General features: G+C 37.3%; 1 protein-coding gene across 5 annotated transcripts in view; it reads right to left on the bottom strand.

Moving 5' to 3' along the window:
- Positions 1-22826, bottom strand: part of EVI5 (ecotropic viral integration site 5) — a 235403-nt gene that overhangs the window by 197087 nt on the left and 15490 nt on the right. For 2 of the 5 annotated variants that reach the window (XM_086717557.1, XM_086717558.1), the window contains exon 2: positions 17620-17706. The exons of the other annotated variants lie outside the window; for them this stretch is intronic. The gene's annotated coding sequence lies outside the window, so the exon portion shown is untranslated. The remainder of the gene's footprint in view (positions 1-17619; positions 17707-22826) is intronic. 5 annotated transcript variants of the gene reach the window in all.

Below are 22826 nucleotides of genomic sequence, written 5' to 3' on the forward strand. Positions count from 1 at the left end.
TCTATAAAGAACATACAAAACTCAACACCCAAGAAGAACTCAGTTAAGAAATGGGCAGAAGACATTTTCCCAAAGACATCCAGATAGCTAACAGATGTTCAACATCACTAATCATCAAGGAAATATAAATCAAAACCATGATGAGATGTCACCTCACACCTGTTAGAGTGGCTAAAATTAACAGCACAGGAAACAACAAGTGTTGACAAGGATGTGAGTAAAGGAGAACTCTTCTTTCACTGATGGTGGGAATGCAAACTGCTGCAGCCACTCTGACCAACAGTATGGAGGTACCTCACAAATGTAAAAGTAGAACTACCTTACAATCCAGCAAATGCACTGCTAGATATTCATCCAAAGGATACAAAAATACAGATTTGAAGAGTTACATGCACCCCAATGTAGCATTATCAACAACAACCAAACAATGGAAAGAACCCAAGTGTCTATCAACTGATGAATGCATAAAGAAGAGGTGGTATATATCGCTTCTCAGCCTTTTGGCTAAGATCAAGTGTAGAAGAGGTGGTATATACATGCAATGGAGAATTACTGAGCCATCAAAAGGAATGACATCTTACCAACTGCAATGACACAGATGGAGCTAGAGTATATTATGCTAAGCAAAATAACTCAGTCCAAGAAAGACAAATACAATATGAGTTCACTCATATGTGGAATTTAGGAAACAAAACAAATGAACATATGGGAAGGGGGAAAAAAAGAGAGAAGGGAGCCAACCATAGAAGATTCTTCATGACAGAGAACAAACAGGGGTGATGGAGGGTGAGGGGTGGGGGATGGGCTAAACAGGAGATGGGTATTAAGGAGGGCACTGGGTATGATGAGCACAGGCTGTTATAAGTATGTGATGAATCGCTAAATTCTACTCCTGATACCAATTATACTATATGTTAACTAACTAGAATTTAAATAAAAATTTGGGGAAAAAAATAAGCACATCAATCCCCTATGCTTTTCATGAAAACTGAATGTTTTATGACACTTAGAACACTACCTGGCATAGTAAACCTTCAAATGTTTGTCATTAATACATTACTACTACCCTCTACTACTACTATTACTTACTACTACTACTGTGATTACTACTAAAAAGGCCCACCCATGTGCTTCCAATAGATATCTTAAACTGTTAGAAGCTGAAACTAATTATACGTATCAAAATTATATTCAGAATCTTGTTTGTTTCCTTTCCCCATCTTTAACAGCTTACAAAGAATTATCTTCCTCCTCCTCCTCCAGACCTCTGCTGTTACTGTTGGTTTCATAATCAGTACGTTACAAACTGTATTAGCCACCCTTTGTTTTCTTACATACAAATGAGCAGATGTGTAACTACTGAAGGAAAAAAAATCAAATTAAGCTGATCTTTGTGACATACTTTCTATGTCTATAGAGGTAATTTCTTTTTTATTTTTTTAAACGTTTATTTTTAAAAATTTTTAAATGTTTATTTACTTTTGAGAGAGAGAGAGAGAGAGAGAGAGAGAGAGAGAGCATGTATGAGGTGGAGAAGGAACAGAGAGAGGGAGACAGAGGATCCAAAGTGGGCTCTGCACTAACAGCAGAGAGCCCAATGCAGGGCTCAAACTCGTGAACTGTGAGATCATGACCTGAGCCAAAGTCAGAGCCACCCAGGCGCCCCTTAAATGTCTATTTTTGAGAGAGAGAGAGAGAGAGAGAGAGCAAGCAAGAGCAGGGGAGGGGCAGAGAGCAAGACAGAGAATCCCTAGCAATCCACACTGCCAGCACAGAACCAGATGCAGGGCTCAAACTCAAAAGTGTGAAATCATTATCTGAGCTGAAATCGAGAGGTGGATGCTTAACCGACTGAGCCACTCAGGTACCTGAGAGGTAATTTCTTAAAGAATTTCACTCATAACTGGGACGCCTGGGTGGCTCAGTCAGTTGAGCCTCTGACTTCGGCTCAGGTCGTGATCTCACAGCTTGTGAGTTCGACCCCCACGTCAGGCTCTGTGCTGACAGCTCAGAGCCTGGAGCCTGCTTTGGATTCTGTGTCTCCCTCTCTCTCTGCCCCTAACCCACTCGCATTCTGTCTCTGTCTCTCTCAAAAATAAATAAACATTAAAAAAAAAAAAAAAAAAGAATTACACTCATAACTTAAGCAAGACAGATACCTGAATAACTGACTAGAATAATGAGCTGTATTCTGATAACCTCAGCATATTAAGGAATTGCCAAGGAAAAGATGACCAAAACTGAAGAGAACAGGGGTTCATTTACAACTATTTTAGCACCTGTTATTTCTGAAGTTCTGATACTATGTAAAACTATCTATCTCTACAAAGAAAATAAAAGGTACAGAAAAAAACTCCTGGAGGAAAGTAAAAGAGGTAATGCTTTTTAAACATTATTTACAAAACATGACAACCCTCAAAAGCGACAAGTCATGTAGACATGAAATAGTGTGCCCAAATAATAGATGCAACGTTTGAAGAACACACTGAAATGCAGGCTAAATTCACAGATTTTTCTTCATCCAATTAAATCTTGATTTCAAGGGGTATACAACCAATTTCTTCAGCTTCTCTGCATATAAGTAAAATTGGTACAGCCCTTTATAGATTATAAAATAGTTTCACATAGTTGATCCTTAAAACAGATCTAAGAAGACAGCCCAGTGTGTTACTCATTTGACAAGTATTTATTCAGAACCTACTGTGAAAGACAGTACCTATGGGGTGCTGAATACATATGAGTATATGGTTATAAACAAAATAGACATGTTCTTTCCCCTCCTGGAACTAGTTAAAAAGTCAGATAAAGACTGAATACAGAGAAAGATATGATGTAAGGGCAACGAACGACAACTAAATTTGATAGAGTTTTTAAGGACTGCCTTTCTCAAGAGGCAACATATACAATTTAAGAACTAGAAGATGAGCAAGAAGCAGCCAACTGTACAAAGGACTACACCAAAAAAAAAGGCGGGGGAGGGGGGGACAGACAACATGTACAGAAGGCCCTGAGCAATTTAAAAAGCTTGGCGGGTTAGAAAAGGGCTGTCCAATACAAACACAAGGTGAACCACAAATGCAAACCACATTAGTTATTTTAAATTTTCTAGGAGCTATACTTTAAAAAGTGAAGTTATATCTTTTATTTAACCCAAACATGTCCAAAACATTATTTCACCAGATAATTAATATTTCATGAAATATTTACATTCTTTAATACTAAGCCTGAAATGCAGTGTAAAGTTTACACTTACATAGCACATCTCAATTCAGACTAGCCACAGTTCAAGTGCTTAAGACTTACATGTAGCTAGTAGCCTCCATATTGAACAGCACAGGTTAGAATAAGAGGAGACCATTATGGCTAACACATATTAATTTAAACGGAAATGTGGAAAGGTGAAACAAAAAGTCAACAGGTGCCCAATAATTAACAGTATTATAAGAATGAAATTTGGAATCTATTACTGGAAGTCACAAGGGTTTTAAACATGCAAAAAAAAAAAAACCTTCATCTTTCTGTTTTATAAAGAGTAGTCTCCTTTTTAAGACACAGAGAATAAGAGCAGAAAAAGGAAGAGCAGGCAGAAGACTCTTAACAGAAATCTAGGTGAGAAATAATTAAGGTTTAGGCTATTGTGGGGGTAGCAGAGGCAAAGAAAATAGATGCATGCAAGATAACATTATGGAGGTAGAAACAAAATAATTTTTAGATTAAGTGCATGTAGACAATAAGAAAGAAAAATCATGAAGCATAATCTACTATGACTTGAGCAACCAGTGGTGCCATTTACTGTGACTGGAGAAATTAGCATTTTGTTGTTATTTGACAGGGAATGCTGGAGTTAATGGAAATGAATCAAGAATTTTTCCAAATAAGAAAACAAGTTCAGAGAAGCTCACACTTACTAATAAATAGTATTAAGTTAAGACTCAAACCCAGATATTCTAACACTGGATATAATACCCTCTTACTGGTAATATATCGTCTCTCCATAATTCAACAATAAAAATATTCCATTAAGGGGGCACCTGAGTGGCTCATCTGGTTGAGCATCTGACTAGATTTCGTCTCAGGTCATGATTCCAGGGTCAGAGGACTGAGCCCCACGTTGGGCCCCATGCTGAGCATGGAGCCTGCTTAGAATTCTCTCTCCTTCTGACCCTCTCCACCCCTTATGTTCACACTCTCTCTCTAAAATAAAGGGGGAGGGGCGCCTGGGTGGCGCAATCGGTTAAGCGTCCGACTTCAGCCAGGTCACGATCTCGCGGTCCGTGAGTTCGAGCCCCGCGTCAGGCTCTGGGCTGATGGCTCGGAGCCTGTTTCCGATTCTGTGTCTCCCTCTCTCTCTGCCCCTCCCCCGTTCATGCTCTGTGTCTCTCTCTGTCCCAAAAATAAAATAAAACGTTAAAAAAAATAATAATAATAAAATAAAATAAAATAAAATAAAGGGGGAAAAAATCTGCTAGGATGTGGGTAAGCAATGCCTCCTGTACATAAAGAAAGGCCTCAGTTAAATGGCTGTAGGTCTTTTGTAATTCTTTCATATTTTTGAAAAATGAAAAGAAAAAATTTACCTTCAGTTAATATGCCTAGGAGTCTGAAATTAAAATCTACAGAAAACACTCTCCGACCTAAGCTCCAGAGAACAATAGCAAAGTAGAAGCCAAGTATCATGACTTAAAAATCAGTGCCAAACCCCTATAGCCAAAGTAGCAGTAATGGTTCAGAAGCTGAGACTATGACTACTCTTCAGAACAAACAGGGTGATCTTTACATTCTGACAGTGACTCAAAAATCTGGCTACCTCAGCTTCAGGGATTTAATATTCCTTCTAAGTTCTTTACCTCCACTACAGCCCTATCAATTTATTCAACAAATACTTAGTAAGCCTAAGTACAGGGTAGGATATTGAGCAGGAAGACAAGGAAGACACATAGTTCTTGTCTTGTCCTATCCTCAAGTAGCTCACCATTAAAGGCATGTGAGGAGACAAACATGGAAACAATTATAACAAATGCCACAGAAAAGTCTATACAGTTGACCCTTGAACAACACGGGGGTGAGGGAGGTTAGGGGTGCCAACCCTTCCACCCCTGTGCAGTCAAAAATCCATTTACAGTTGATCCTTAATACAGGTTTGAACTGTGTGGGTCCACTTATACAGACTTTTTACAATACAGTACTGTAAACATATTTTCTCTTCCATATGACTTTCTCAATAACATCTTCTTTTCTCTAGCTTACTTGTAGTATATAATACATATAACAGACAAAATATGTTAATCAACTGTTTATGTTATCAGTAAGGCTTCCAGTCAACAGTAAGCTATTACTAGTTAAGTTTTGGGGGAGTCAAAAATAATATGCAGATTTTCAACTGTGCAGGGGTTCAGTGCCCCTAACCCCCACGTTATTCAAGGGTCAACTATACTGTCATCCTTTCTGGCCACCCAACATCTGAATCCCCATTAGTGTTCTGGAATTTCCCCCATCTGAACCTAAAAAGTACCAGATACTATTTCTCATGGTCTCCCTTGAAAATAATTTATAAGCATCAGACCAAGGTTCACATATCTACTTCTTTCTCTCTTTCACCTGTTACCCCCAAATCTAGTAGCTTAATATACTAAATATTTATTATCTAACAGTTTCTGTGTGTCAGGAATTAAGCTATAGTTTAACTGGGTGATTCTGGCTCAGGATCTCTCATAAAGTTGCAGACAGTATCTTAGCCAGTGCTACCATCTTTGAAGATTTGACCAGGAATGGAAGATCTACTTCAAGACATCTCCTGCACATGGTTATTGGCAGAAGGCTTCAGTTCCTCACATGAGAACCTCTCCAGAAAGGTGGTGAATATCCTTACAACATGGCGGCTGGCTTCCCTCAGAAAAAATGAGCAAAACAATATATAATACCTTATATGACCTTGCATCTTAAGACACAATCTTTCATTTCTGCAATAACCTATGTGTTACCAAAGTCCGCTCTACTTAGTGTGGAAGGAAACTATATAGAATGTAAATATCAGGAGGTGGGGTTATCAGGAACCACATTGGAGGCTAACTATCTTATGTAACATATGATGGCTATATGTTATACAGTTCATAAACATATATATATTCATGAATGTAATAATGCTATGTTAGGAAGGAGAGGGGTCACTATGATTATAAGTGCATTTGTCCTCTGCGCCCCCCCCACTTGTGCTCTATCTCTCCCTCTCTCTCTCAAAAATAAATAAAATGTAAAAAAAAAAAAAATATTTTTAATTTTTGGGGCGCCTGAGTAGCTCAGTCGGTTAAGCAACTGACATCGGCTTGAGTCATGATCTCATGGTTCGTGGGTTCGAGCCCCGCATAGGGCTCTGTGCTGACAGCTCAGAGCCTGGAGCCTGCTTCGGATTCTGTCTCCTTCTCTCTGCCCCTCCCCACTTGTGCGCCCACTCTCTCTCTCTCTCTCAAAAATACATGTAAAAAAAAAAGTTTTTTTAAGTGCATTTGTCATTTTTATTTGTTAAAGTGGGTGATGGGAATAAAGGCATTTATTACATTTTTCTTTATACCTTTTGAGTTTGAAATATTTCATTATAAAAAAAATTCAATGCTGGGGTGCCTGGGTGCCCAACTCTTGATTTCGGCTGAGATCAGGATCCAGGATCATGGAATGAAGCCCCATGTCAGGCTCTGCACTGAGCATGGAGTCTAAGATATTCTCTCTCTCTCTCTCTCTCTCTCTCTCTCTCTCTCTCTCTCTCTCCCCCTTCCTCCTTCCCTCCCTCCCTCCGCCCCTCTCCCCCACTTGTGCACTCTCTCTCTCTCAAATAAAAAAAATAAAATTTTTTAAATAAAAGTAAAAATAAATTTTTAAAAAATTGATGCTTTGCATAAAGTGAGTATTTTCAAATACATTATTGTGAGCACATACATTGGTAGAGCTGTTTTAAAGGACTACTTGGAAGTATATATAATAAAATTTACATGTGCATAAACCAACTCAGAAATCTGTCCAAAAGAATTATTTGCCCAAATAAAAAAAGACCTCTGTACTAAAACTAATCACAGAACTATTTATAATAGGAAAAAAATTGGTGACAACCCCAATGCCCACCAAAGTATGAGCAAATAAATTAAGACACCACCATACAATAGAATGCAGTCATTAAAAAGAATGAAATTCCCAATATGATAGAACCAGTCATTGGTAAAGAATAGGATGTATAATTCCATTTTTTTTTAAAGGCTATATATCAAACTATGAACTACATCAAGAGTGAAAATTTAGCAAGGGAAAAAAAGGCAGAGGGAGAAAATAGCTCTTTTGTACTTTAGAGACACCCATTCTCAAAAATTTTTACTAACCTCTATAGGCATACCTGGCAAGACATTGTAGGTTCAGTTGCAGACCACTGCACTAAAGTGAATACTGCAATAAAGAAAGTCAAATGAATGTTTTGGTTTCCCATTGCACCAAAAGTTGCTTAGAAAAGTGTTATGTCTGAGAAAGTAATGTGCATACCTAATCAAAAAATATTTTATTGCTAAAAAATACTAACCATCATTTGAGCTTTCAGCAAGTTGTAATCACTTATCACAGATCACCATGATAAATGTAGTAATAATGAAAATGTTTGAAATATTGTGAGAATCACCAAAATGCAACAGAGACATGAAGCAATAAGCAAATGCTGCTGGAAAAATGGTGCTGATAGACTTGCTTACCTAGCGTTGTCACAAACCTTCAATTTGTAAACAAACAGTATCTCCAAGTGCAATAAAGCAAAGAATGATAAAACAAGGTATGCCTGTACTTTCATAACTTCTGTGGTTGTTTTGGTTTTGTGTTAAATAGATTTTATTTTTTAGAACAGTTTTAAGTTCGTAGCAAAATTAAGCAGATGGTATGGAGATTTCCCATATATCCCTTGCCCTCACACATACATAGCCTCCAACACCAACATCCCCCACCAGACAGAATATTTGCTACAACTGATGAACCTACTGACACACCTTTATTACCAAACTCCATCATTTACATTAGGGTACACTCTTTGTGTTGTACATTCTACATATTTGAACAAATGTATAATGACAAATATTCACCGTGATAGTACCATACAGAGTATTGTACTGCCCTAAAAATCCTTCTGTGCTCTCCTGCTTCTCCCCTCAATTCCTGGCAATCACTGGAATTTACATCTCCATAGTGTTGCCTTTTCCAGAATGTCATAGAAACAGAACCAAATTGTGTGCAGCTTTTTCAGACTGACTTCTTTCACTTAGAAATAGGCATTTAAGTATCCTCCATGTCTTTTCACGGCTTGATAGCTCATTTTTTTCTTAGCAATGAATAATATTCCACTGTCTTGATGTACCAGTTTACCCATGCAGCTACTGAAACATATCTTGATTTAGTTCAAGTTTTAGTAATTATGAATAAAGCTGCAATACACATCATATGCAGGATTTTGTGTGGACAATTTTTCAAGTCCTCTAGGAACACAGAGGAGTATGACTTCTGAATTGCATAGTATGTTTAGTTTTACAAGAAATTGCCAAACTGTAATCTAAACTAGGTATACCATTTTGCATTCCAATAATGAATGAGAGTTCCTGTTGCTCTACATCTTTGCCAGCATTTGGTGTTTTCAGTTTTCTGGATTTTGAACATTCCACTAGGAGAGTAGTGGAATCTCATCATTGTTTTAATCTGCATTTCCCTAATGACACATTACGTGGAGCATCTTATCAGATGCTTATTTGCCGTATGTAGACTTTCTTTGATGAGGTATCTGTTAAGATCTTTGGTCTATTTTTAAATCATGTTGTGTTCCTAATGTTGAGTTTTAAAGTTCTCTGAATATTTTGGTAACAGTACACTAAGATTTGTCTTTTGGAAAATCTCCCAGTCTGTAGCTTGGGACAAACTTTTAATTAAAATAAAGTTGAGATATCAATTCTTTCTTTCATGGATCATGCCTTTGATGTTGCACCTAATAAATCAACATCAACCTACGGTCACCTAGATTTTCTACTGTTATCTCCTAGGAGTTTTATAGTTTTGCATTTTAATTTAGGTATCTGATCCACTTTGTGTTAATTTTTGTTAAGCCTATAAAGTCTATACCTAGATTCATTTTTGTGCAGGAGGCCTAATTTGTTGAAAAGACGGTCTTTTCTCCAATGTATTCTTTGCTCCTTTGTTGAAAATCAGTTGACTGTATTTATATGGGTCTATTTCTGTTCCATGGATCTATTTGTCTATTGTTTCACCAATATCCCACTGTCTCAATTACTGTAGCTTAAGAGTTTATCTTTTTTTTTTTTTAGTGTTTATTTTTGAGAGAGAGAGAGAGAGAGAGGGGCAGGCAGAATGTGAGCAGGGGAAGGGCAGAGAAAGAGAAATAGAATCTGAAGGAGGCTCCAGGTTCTGAGCTGTCAGCACAGAGCCTGAAGAGGGGCTCGAACTCACAAACTGTGAGATAATGACCTGAGCCAAAGTCACTTAACATGGTGCCTGGGCCACCCAAGCACCCTGTCTAAAGTTATATCTTGATGTCAGGTAGTATCAGTCTTCTACCTTTCTTCTCCTCCTTCCAAATTGTGTTGACTGTTCTAGGTCTTCTGCCTCTCCATATAAATTGTAGGATCAGGGGTGCCTGGGTGGCGCAGTTGGTTGAGCGTCCAACTCTTGATTTCAACTCAGGTCATGATCTGAGGGGCAAGAGATCAAGCTCCACGTTGAGCTCTGCACTGAGCATGGAGTTTGCTTAAGGTTTTCTCTCCTTCTCTCTCTGCTCCTTCCTGTGAGATCATGACCTGAGCTGAAATCAAGGGTCAGATGCTTCACTGGCTGAGCCACCCAGGGGCCCCATTAAATTTTTATCTTTCCCAGGCCAGCAATGTGGTACAACGCTCTTGAGATGCTGGGCAGTGGCAGTCAACCACAGCTGCTAGTCAGCCGTACAATCATGAGAGTAACAACAACTGATACATTTAAAACCATTCTATACCCTGACAACTATTCTGTTTTTCACTTTTATTTCTTTTTTTACATTCATTTATTTATTTTTGAGAGAGACAGCAAGCAGGGGAGGGGCAGAGAGAGAGGTAGAGAGGGAGACTCCCAAGCAGGCTCCACACTGTCAGAGCAGAGCCTGATACGGGGCTTGAACTCACCAACTCTGAGATCATGACCTGAGCAGAAACCAAGAGTAGGACGCTTAACTGACTGAGCCACCCAGGTGCCCTTGTTTTTCACTGTTAGTGCAGTATTCTATAAATTACATGAAATACTCAACACTATATTCTACAAGAGGTGTTGTGTCAGATCATTTTGCCCAAATGCAGACCACTCTAAGTATTCTGAGCATGTTTAAGTAGGCTAGGCTAAGCTATGATGTTTAGGTTAGAGGTATTAAATGCATTTTTGACTTACAGTATTTTCAACTTCTGGTGGGTTTATTGGTAACCCCATCATATACTGAGGAAGCCTAAGTGCTTATTAGTTTCATAAGGGGTTTTTTTCTCTCCCAAATATTTCAGATTTTTTACTTTAGACAATAGTGCCATCTGTGAAGAAAGTTTTAGTTCTTCCTTCCCAATCACTGTACACCTTTAATTTTCTTATCTTACTGCATTAACTAGGACTTTCAGTATGATGTTGAACAGCAGTGGTAATAGGGAATACCCTTGCCTTCTTCCTGATCTTGGTGGGAAAGCTTCAAATTTCTGTTAAATATGATTTTAGCTGTATATCTTTGTATGTATCTTTATCTGAAGTTTTTTTTGTACCTTTATCAAGATTATATATATACACATATATACATGTATACACACACACACACACCTTTATCAAGTTCCCCTCTGTTCTAGTTTACTGAGAAGTTTGATCTTAAGTAGACTCCATGCCCAATGTGGGGCTTGAACTCACAACCCTGAGATTGAGTTAGATACTCTACCAACTGAACCACCCAGGTGCCCCTAGTTTATTGAGAGTTTTTATCACGATTGGGTGCTAGATTTTGTCAAATGCTTTTCTCCATCTATTGATATGCTCATGTGACTTTTCTTCTAAAGCCTGTTTCTGCAATGGATTACATTAATTGATTGTCAAACTTAAAACTAGGAGCACCTGGGTGTCCAACTTTGGCCCAGGTCATGATGTCACGGTTCAGGAGTTTGAGCCCCACCTCAGGCTCTGTGCTGACAGCTCAGAGCCTGTAGCCTGCTTCAGATTCTGGGTCTCTCTCTTTCTGCCCTTCCCCCACTCACATTCTGTCGCTCTCAAAAATGAACAAACATTAAAAAAACAGTTAAACCAGCCCTTCATATCAGCGATAAACCCCACTTGGTCATGGTATGTGATATGTGATTCTTTTTATACATCATTGGATTCAATTTGCTAGTATTTTATTAAGGATTTTTGTACCTATGCCCATGAGAGATAAGGGTCTGTAAGTTTTCTTTTATAATATCTTTGTCCAGTTTTTGGCTAATATTAGGGTAATGTTGACCTCACAGAATGAGCTAGGAAGCATTCCCTCTGCTTCTTTCTTCTGAAAAAGACTGTAGAGAACTGGTATAATTTCTTCCTTAAATATTTGGTAGAATTCACCAGTGAACCTATCTGGGCCTGGTATTTTCTGTTCTAGAAGGATTTTTTTGTTTGTTTTTTAAAGTTTATTTATTTTTGAGGGGGGGGGAGAGAGAGAGAGAGAGAGAGAGAAGAGGAGGGGTAGAGAGAGAGGAAGACACAGAATCCCAAGCAGGCTCCAGGCTCTCAGCTGTCAGCACAGAGTCGGATATGGGGCTCAAATTCACAAACCACAAGATCACAACCTGAGTGGAAGTCAGGTGCTTAACCAACTGAGCCACCCAGGCACCCCTGTTCTGGAATGTTATTGTTGATTCAATTTCTTTAATGCATATAGACCTATTCATATTGTTTATGTCAATTTTGGCAAATTGTATCCTTCAAGAAATCAGTTTTATGGACCAAAACATAGTCTATTTTGATGAATACTACATGTGAGCTTGAGCAAAATGTGCATCCTGCTGATGTTGAATGAAGTGGTCTATAGATGTCCACTATAATCAGGTCACTGATATGCTGTTGAGTTCAATTATGTCATTATTGTCCTTATTATGTCCTTATTGTCCATTTCTAATAGAGGGGTATTAAAACCTCCAATTATGATAGTGGATTCATCTACTTATTGGAGTTCTATCAGTTTCTGCCCCACATAATTTGACGTTCTGTTTTTAGGCGCATACATATTAAGTAAGGATTGTTATGTCTTCTTGAAGAAATGACTCCTTTATCATTATGCAATTCTCCTCTTTAGAACTGAAAGCTTTCCTTGGTCTAAATTCTGTTCTGTCTGAAATTAATATAGCTACTCCTTCTTTCTTTTAATTAGCATTAGTATGGTATATCTTTTATCTTTCTCCAATCACTTTTCAATCTGTATGCATCTTTCTATTTAAAGTGGATTTCGGGGCGCCTGGGTGGCGCAGTCGGTTAAGCGCCCGACTTCAGCCAGGTCACGATCTCGCGGTCCGTGAGTTCGAGCCCCGCGTCGGGCTCTGGGCTGATGGCTCGGAGCCTGGAGCCTGTTTCCGATTCTGTGTCTCCCTCTCTCTCTGCCCCTCCCCCATTCATGCTCTGTCTCTCTCTGTCCCAAAAATAAATAAACGTTGAAAAAAAAAAAATTTAAAAGGGAACAGATACAGTTCCCTTTTAAAAAAAATAAAAATAAAAAAAAATAAAGTGGATTTCTGGGGCACCTGTGTGGCTCAGTCAGTTAGGCAACAGATTTTGGCTCAGGTTATGATCTCACGGTTAGTGGGTTCGAGCCCCGCGTCAGGCTCTGTGCTAACAGCTCAGAGCCTGGAGCCAGCTTTGTATTCTGTCTCTCTCACTGCCCCTCCCCCTCTTGTGCTATCTTTCTCTCAAAAACAAATATACATTTTTAAAAATATCAATAATAAAGTGGATTTCTTATAGACAACAGAGTTGGATCTTGTTTTTCGATCTACACTAACAACCTGTCTTTTCATTTGTGCATTTAGACCGTTGACGTTCAAAGTGATTACCGATATATATAGTGGAATTAACATCTACCATACCCATGACTGTTCTCTATTTCTTGCCCTTTTTTGTTCCTATTTTTGTCTTCCACTCTTTTCCTGCCCTTTGTGGTTTTAAGTGAGCATTTTCTATGATTGCCTTTTCTCTCCTTTCTTGGTATATCGGTTATACCTCTTCTTTTACTTTTCTTAGTGGTTGCCCTAGAGATTACAACATACATTTACAGCTAAGCCAATTCCCCTTTCAAGTAACACTACCCATTTTCCACTACCATAACATTACCCATTTTTCACACTACCTATTTCCTGGGTAGTATGAGTACCGTGTAATAACAAAATAATAAATGTTCCCTATCCCTTATATCATTGCTGTCATTCATTTTCACTTATGCCTAAATACACATATAAGTATTCAGAAGTATTCATTATTATACTGTTGATATTACTTTGAAACTTATATGTTAGATCAATTAAGAAAAAAAATTATTTTACCTTCACCTATCCTTTTTTCAATGCTCTCCTTACATTATGTAGATTCTAGTTTGTGGCGTATATTATTTTCCTTCTCCTAAAAAATTTAACATGTCTTGCAAGGCAGTTCTACTAACAACAAATACCCTTAATTTCTGTTTGTCTGAGAAAGTATTTCTCCATTATTTTCAAAGGATAATTTTGCAAGGTACAGAATTGTAGGTTGGGTTTGTTTTATTTTTTCTCTCAGAACTTTAAATGTTTTTACTCCATTTTCTTCTTGCTTGCATGGCTTCTGAGAAGTTAGCTGTAATCCTTATCAATGCTCCTCTATATTAAGGTGTGTTTTTCCTCTCGCTTCTTCCAGGATTTTTTTTTCCTCTTTTTTTTTTTTTCCTCTTTTTTTTTTACTTTATCTTGGATTTTCTGTAGTTTGAAAATAATATGCCTAGGTATAGTTTTCTTGCCACTTAGCCTGCTTGGTGTTCTCTAAGCTTCCTGGAATTGTGATTCGGTATCTGACATTAATTTGGGGCAGTTCTCAGTCATTACCATTCCAAACACTTCTTCTGTCCCTCTTCTTTTCTTCTCCTTATAGAATTCCCATTATGCATATGTTAAATCTTTTTTTTTTTAATATGAGGTTTATTTACATGTCTAAAGTTAATCTTTACAAGGTAAGGATTCTATATCCCACCTATTGACTATAATGCCACAGAAATTAAAACATGCGATCCCTAATGATGCAGATGTTCAACCTTTTGTAGTTGTCCCACAGTTACTCAATATTCTGTTTTTCTTATCTTTTTTCTCTTTCTTTTCTAGTTTCAGCAGTTTCTATTGATAGCCTCATGCTCAGAGTCTTTCTTCAGGCATTAGTAGTCCAGTCTACTAATAAATAAACCCATCAAATGGTTACAATGTTTTTGTGATAATGCTATGTCTTTCTTCTCTAGCATATTTTTTCTTGTTGTTGTTCTTTCTTAGAATTTCCATCCCTCCCCCTTTCATCACAGTTGTTTTAAATTCTTTCTTGGTCTGGTAATTCTAATATCCCTACCCTACCCAAGTCTAGTTCTAATGCTCTAATTGTGCTTTTTGTCTTTAGTATGTCTTGTAATTTTTCTTAACAGTTGAACATGATGTACTAGGTAAAAAGAACTATTGTAAATAGGCTTTTGTTAATGTGGTGGTAACATATGGGGGGAAAAGAAAATACATAAAACTTAAAACCAAGTTATTTTATGGGGCATCTTGGTGGCTCAGTCAGTTAAGCATCCGACTTTGGCTCAGGTCATGATCTCATAGTTTGTGAGCTCAAGTCCCGCGTCAGGTTCTGTGCTGACAGCTCAGAGCCTGGAGCCTACTTCAGATTCTGTCTCCCTCTCTCTCTGCCCCTCTCCCACTCACACTGTCTCTCTTTCTCTCAAAAGTAAATAAACATAAAAAAAAAAAAAATTCTCTAAAAACCAAGGTTATGTTGGAATTTGAGGATAAGGAAATGCTTTTTCTTCCCTTTCTTTTTCCAATTATCTTTAACTTGGTTATATAAAACTCGTATAATTATAGAATGAGGGGGGGGGGCACCTGGGTGGGTCAGTCGGTTAAGCAGCCGACTTCGGCCCAGGTCATGATCTCGCGGTCTGTGAGTTCGAGCCCCACGTCGGGCTCTGTGCTGACAGCTCAGAGCCTGGAGCCTGTTTCAGATTCTGTGTCTCCCTCTCTCTGACCCTCCCCATTCATGCTCTGTCTCTCTCTGTCTCAAAAATACATAAACGTTAAAAAAAAAAAATTTTTTTTAAAAGAATGAGGTAAATACATCAAAAAAAGTGAATGACCAGGAAGAGATAAAGGATATGAGAAAGAAAGTAAATAGGAGGCTAAAGAAGATAAACATATCTGATTTCACTTTGCTTTAAAATAATTCTTATTTATAGATTTTTTCATTACAAGTGATGCACATTTGTGGCAAAAACATTTCTTAAATCACAAAGAAAAATTAATTATCCATAAAATACCACTCAAATAATCACTGCTAGCCTTTAAAAAAAGGAGCAGGGGGCGCCTGGGTGGCGCAGTCGGTTAAGCGTCCAACTTCAGCCAGGTCACGATCTCGCGGCCCGTGAGTTCGAGCCCCGAGCCTGTTTCCGATTCTGTGTCTCCCTCTCTCTCTGCCCCTCCCCCGTTCATGCTCTGTCTCTCTCTGTCCCACAAATAAATAAACGTTGAAAAAAAAATTTTTTTAAATAAAAAAATAAAAAAAAAAAAAAAAGGAGCAGGAACTAGGGGACTACGATGGAACATGAATGAGAGAGATCATCACCTCACTCTTAGAAGTAAAACTGAACTAGCCACAAGCCCATAAGGGTTCCAAACATAAAATTTGCCACTGTACCCATTTTTAAGTATATAATTCATTGGAAATAATTATATTCACAATTTGCACAGCCATTACCAACCATTTCCAAGACTTTTTCATCACCCCAAACAGGAACTCTGTATCCATTCTTCCTTCCCTCCAGCCTCAAGTTAATCTCTGATCTACTTTCTGACTCTGAATTTACCTATTCTAGATTCATAAGTAGAATCATACATACAACATTTGTCCTTCTGTGTCTGGCTCATTTCATTCAGCAACATTTTCAAGATTCATCCATGCTGTGTTACGTATCAGAGCTTCATTTCATTTTGTGGCTGAATAATATTTCATTATATGTATATTTCTCTCATTTTTCAAGGTGTTGGAAACTCTGAGACCATAAAAAACCTGATATATTTAAGGCTGAAAGATAGGTATAGATAGGTAGGTAGGTAGAAAAATAAATAAAGATATCTCTACTCATCTGTTGTTTATCTATTCATCTGTTGATGGACATTTGGATTGTTTCCTACTTGGACTATTGTGAATAATGCTGCTATGAACATGGGAACACAAGTGCCAAACATACTTTTAATAGTTTGCTCTGGCTGGAAAGCCAACAGAGGAACTATAAAGGTAAACAGTAACAAAAGCTGCCAATAGCAATTACCACAACAAAATTAAATAGGATATCAGACTATATTCTATTAGAGTCTATATTAATATATAAATATGTTCTAGAATACATAAATGTTAACTTATGGTTTTAATATTTATACTGTTGATGTTTTACAAATTTTCTTGAACAAATATGTATTATTTGCATAAATGAAGGGAAAGCATTTTTGTAGAGTCCTTTGTTATAGCAGGATATATATGTTCTATTTTGAGAAATAATACACAATAAGGAAATAAACGGGAGAAAGCAACACAATGCTGAAGCAACCCATTAAGAGACCAATACTGAGGTCAGGATTACAGGTTAGGAGTACTACTGAGAAGGGAGAGGAGCTGGAACCTGACAGCATTTTTTTATTCTGTTCTGACCACAAAGAAGGTACCACTTTGCCCTCCATAATGCCTAGTACATACCTACTATATACTACTCAACAAGATACTCAAAAGTTGGCCTAAAGAATAAATAGATGGACAAGTCTATAGATATCCAAGCTTTTCTACCTACGTCTTATTTTTTAAATTAGTTACATAGTTAGTCTGAAACTGGTTATTACAAGCATCTGAAGTTTCACCATAAGTTTCACAGGAATTCATAAATTCACAAGGAAACTGGCAGGTAGATGAATAACAGAATATTTATTTTATTTCTGAGATCACTATTTAAACTACAACTCTTTATACAAGATTACAAACCCCAGAGCTCACCAACTTATAGCACCATACTTTTTCAGTGGGTATTTGTGTAAGTGTTTGTAATGCCAAATGGGATCCTGAGAGGTCTTTTCTTATTTGCTTTCAAAATAAACAGCAATGTATCAAGCTTAGAAGTACCTTCTGAAATGTTTGCTCAAATTTCAAAATGGTCTATGTCAATGTAAATATAAAAAATCATTAATTTATACCTATACACATTGATACTTGTTCTTCAAAGTGCTGGAAACTCTGAGTCCAGGAAAAACCTGATATACAACTGAATGAATGTGTGAAAAGAAAAAAGTATATATATTTATACTCAACCTTGTTCCAATAGGATTTAAGGCTGGTGCAATTGTAATATACATCTTCAATCTCTTAAGCAGGTTATAAGAAAGTATTGTTCCAACTCTGTAAACATGGAAATAAATATTATAAATAGGAATGTATTGTACATTTGGAGTATTACTAATAAATATAGGACACAGATTTTAAAAATATACCCTGTAATTTCCACAAAGAATTTCAAACTATGTCTTTCATTTATGTAAGCTAACAACTGTCAAAAGAGATGTAGGAAGGGAAGATACAGAACACTGGCTTCAACAGGAATCAAAAAATAGAACAGATATTACAGCGAAAGGGGAAAAAAACAGGAAATAAGAGCAACACTGCTGACAAGACTCCTTCCTTTAAATGTCTACGTGATAAATTTCCAAGTTAATTTATTTTCTGTAGGCATACAGCATATTTCCATCTCTCTATGACCCCTCCTACCTCTAGAGCTAAATTTCAAAAAAGCACAATTTATACACAGTGATATACTACTTACTGCTGCTGCCACCACCATCATCTACTGTATACTATGTACCAGGCACTGCAACAAGATTTACATCAATTATCTTACTAAACCCTCACAACCCTAATATAGGTTTTACTGACATTTGTGGAAGTTAAACAACGTGCCCAAGATCTATTAGCTAATAAACGATGGAGCTGGGATACTAAACATTTGGCCTCAAAACAAAAACGCCCTGACAAGTATCAATCACTGATAGGAAGGTAACCTTAAACTGTAGAACATAAAAGTAAAAAAAAAACATGATCCTGAGGATTTTGACAGAACAGGGCCCACTCAAAACCAACCTGATTACCAATTTAACTAAAATGAAACATTGAGATGGAAATATTTCAAAATGAAATTGTCAACATATCATGAAAATTCCTACCTCCTTCATAAATAGCCTATTATAGACTGTACATAATCTTTTTTTAATCCATGTAATACTAGTATAAAAAGTTTCAAGAATATCAGCAAAAACCTTTTTTTATAAACTTTCATATTTTCTGTGAACAGATCTGTATGACAGATCTGGACAACAATTGATATTTTCCTGAGTTTAACATTATTGCACAAAAGGAAACCTTCCTACTGTATAAACTACAGCAATAGTTTCTAAAGAAAAAGGAACAAAGAAAGTGAACAGAAAATAGAAACCAATGGCCACCACATCCCAAATACATGCCTATTCTAAAGAAAAATGGAATTTTACCAAGGCTACCAGAAGCACTGAACTCCAACTAACCTGTTTATCAGACTTAAGTTTTTTTTCAAAAAATCTTCTAAATATGTCAGTTTGCTAATGTTCTATATTTAAAGTTCCAATGATATGAGTTTATTGCTTAATAGTTGTAAACCTGTATTTATAGTCACTATTAAAAGACTTTACTAAAGGGTATCACATGCACAGCTCTCCAGCTAACTGAATTCCCTTAATTCTACTAGACTGAGACAGCTCTGAAATACCTTAAGCTACCTGTAAAGTTACCATACACATATAGCCACAAACATGCACATATTTTTCCAACCCATTCAAAATATCTGAGTATTGCTGTTATATACAGGCTAGGTGATTGAAACATTTCAAGTGAATGAAGTACAACTCAGTTTTAGCATTTTAAATGTTTGTATAAAGTTATCCAAGGGGTGATTGGGTGGCTCAGTCAGTTAGGCATCTGACTCTTGATTTGGGCTCAGGTCATGATCTCACATTTCATGTGATGGAGTACTACATGGGGTGAGGGGTCTGCACTGATAGTTCAGTGCCTGGTTAGGATTCGTTCTCTCCCTCTCTCACTCTCTCTTCCCCTCCCCCAAGCCCTGGCACCCACACACCCTCTCTCAAAATAAACAAACATTGAAAATAAATAAATAAACATCCAAAACTGGGACACCTGGGTGGCTCAGTGGGATGAGTGTATGGCTTTTATTTTGGCTCAGGTCATGATCACATGGTTTGTGAGATGGAGCCTGCCATCTGGCTCTGCACTGATAGCACAGAGCCTGCCTGGGATTCTCTCTCTCTATCCCTCTCTCTTCTGCCCCTCCCTCTCTCTCTCTCTCCCTCAAAATAATAAACTTAGAAAAAAAGTACCAAAACTGTACTAGCTATAGAATGCAATTACCCTAAGGAATCAGCATTCATTTACCTTTTTTTTTTCATTTAGCATTTAAAACCTAAGAGCTATAGATGTTCAAATTTATTCAAAAATTTAATAAAATATTTTAACTGACCATTTCAACTACTACCCAGTATTAAAATGTTTTTCAGGTTTATATATTCATTTTTTTAATGTTTTTAACGTTTATTCATTTTTGAGAGAAAAAGACAGAATTTGAGTGGGGGAGGGGCACAGGAAAAGAGAGAGAGAGAATCCCAAGCAGGTTCTGAGCTGTCAGCCCAGAGCCTGACACATGGCTCAAACCCACAAACCATGAGATCGTGACCTGAGCCAAAGCCAGACGCTTAACTGACTGAGCCATCCAGGTGCCCCTATACATTCATATATTAATTGCTAGGTTAAACTTACTTCTCAAAAAGAAACAAATAGTGCCCCTTTAAGCTATCTTGCTCAAATAACAAAAATCACTATGAGCTATGGATCTGAATTAAGTTTTGTTCATTCTAGGGACACCTGGGAGCTCAGTCAGTTAAGCGTCCAATCTTGGCTCAGGTCACGATCTCATGGTTTGTGGGTCAAGCCCCACATTGGGCTCCGACAGCTCAGAGCCTGCTTTGGATTCTGTGTTTCTCTCTCTCTCTCTGCTCCACCCATGCTTGTGTTCCATCTCTCTTTCAAAACTAAACATTTTTAAAATTTTAATAATGTTTTGCTCATTCTAAAAAATTCAAGTCTTATTTAATGCTATACACTTCAGTAAAGAATCTATAAAAGATAACATACAAACCGAGAATCTCTCTTGCTACTCTGCCAACCTAAACCATCCAAAGAATAAGGTAATCAATATTTCTAAGCACATACAATACACCAAACAATTATGAGGTAGATATTATCATTTATCACATTAACATATGAGAAAAGGATCTTATAGATAGTTTTGGTAATCCACTTAGTCATTTTGATAATTCAAACCTGAATAGAAAACAAACCAATCTTGCTATCGGACACATCTTCCTTAAATAATACCTTCCATATAAATTCTATGTGTCCTTTCTGTTTTTTAGTCTTCCTTTAATAACATCATAATCACAGAATCATAACAGCTGCTATTTATATTGAGCATTAAAACCCATGCCAGCTACTGCTCCAGGCAGTTAACATTTATTTTTTCCATTCCTCATGACCATCTTTGCACAGTAAATATGAAAACACATACCTTCTGATAAGGAAACAGACTCAGAAATGTTAAATAACAAGGAAAATGACAAAGCAAAATGCTTGTTTTTTCTACTACATAATGCCACATTTTTTTCCAGCCATCAATTCTTATAATGAAATTATCCGCAATATAGAATTTTACTAGATCCTCAACAAAAACAAGGTTGTTTTCCTTTACAGAAAGGGAAAGTATTGAATTCTGTAAAACATTTTATTGTATTACCACAAGACTGATGTAATTTCCCCACAAAAACTTTTATATTAAAACTGGGAGGAGAGAGGACACCTGGGTGGCTCAGTTAGTTAAGCATCTGACTTCAGCTCAGGTCATAATCTCGCAGGTTTGTGAGTTCAAACCCCACATCTGGCTGAGCCTGGAGCCTGCTTCAGATTCCATGTCTCCCTCGCTCTCTGCCCCTCCCCCGCTCATGCTCTGTCTCTGTCTCAAAAATAAACACTAAAAAAAAAAAAAATTGGGAGGAGAGAATGCTATCTAAGGGACACAGGAAGGAAGGAAGGAAGGAAGGAAGGAAGGAAGGAAGGAAGGAAGGAAGGAAGGAAGGAAGGAAGGAAGGAAGGAAGGAAGGACGAACAACTGGCTAAGAGTACTAGCTAACTAAAATTTGATCCTTTGAGCTGCACATAAAACAGCTATAGCTGAGGTGAAGTTCATGGGTAAGGAGCTAATAAGTCTGTTCCCTGACCTCAACCTTCCATTGATACAAACACAAAACTGTTAAAAAAAAAAAAAAAGATATATCCACACACACAATTTTTTCCTGGCAGCAGCAAGAGTATATACTAAAATACTGGCTTCCCTATGTTTCAATCTAGAAAGTCTGAAGAAGCACAAATTCAGAACAAGTCTCTCTCTTTTTTTTCTGATTTTTTAACTTTTATTATTTTTTTTAACATTTATTCATTTTTTTGTTACTACTTAATTTTATTTATTTATTTTAACTTACATCCAAATTAGTTAACATATAGTGCAACAATGATTTCAGGATTAGATTCCTTAGTGCCCCTTACCCATTTAGCCCATCCCCACCTCCCACAACCCCTCCTGTAACCCTCAGTTTGTTCTCCATATTTATGAGTCTCTTCTGTTTTGTCCCCCTCCCTGTTTTTATATTATTTTATTTCCCTTCCCTTATGTTCACCTGTTTTGTCTCTTAAAGTCCTCATTTGAGTGAAGTCATATGATTTTTGTCTTTCTCTAATTTCGCTTAGTATAATACCCTCCAGTTCCATCTACATAGTTGCAAATGGCAAGATTTCATTCTTTTTAATTGCCGAGTAATACTCCATTGTGTATATAGATATAGACCACATCTTCTTTATCCATTCATCCATCAATGGACATTTGGGCTCTTTCCATACTTTGACTATTGTTGATAGTGTTGCTATACACATTGGGGTGCATGTGTCCCTTCAAAACAGCACACCTGTACCTCCTGGATAAATACCTAGTAGTGCAATTGCTGGGTCATAGGGTAGTTCTATTTTTTTGTTTTCTTCTGAGGAACCTCCATACTGTGGAGTGGCTGCACCAGCTTGCATTCCCCCCAACAATGCAAAAGAGATCCTCTGTCTCCGCATCCTCGCCAACATCTGTTGTTGCCTGAATTGTTCATGTTAGCCATTCTGACAGGTGTGAGGTGGTATCTCATTGTGGTTTTGCTTTGTATTTCCCTGATGATGAGTGATGTTGAGTATTTTTTTCATGTGTCGGTTGGCCATCTGGATGTCTTCTTTGGAGAAGTGTCTATTCATGTCTTTTGCCCATTTCTTCACTGGATTCTTTGTTTTTTGGGTGTTGAGTTTAATAAGTTATTTATAGATTTTGGACA

Source organism: Puma concolor, chromosome C1, assembly GCF_028749965.1.
Source record: "Puma concolor isolate L17-30 chromosome C1, mPumCon1.1.hap2, whole genome shotgun sequence".
Taxonomy (NCBI): Eukaryota; Metazoa; Chordata; class Mammalia; order Carnivora; family Felidae; genus Puma; species Puma concolor.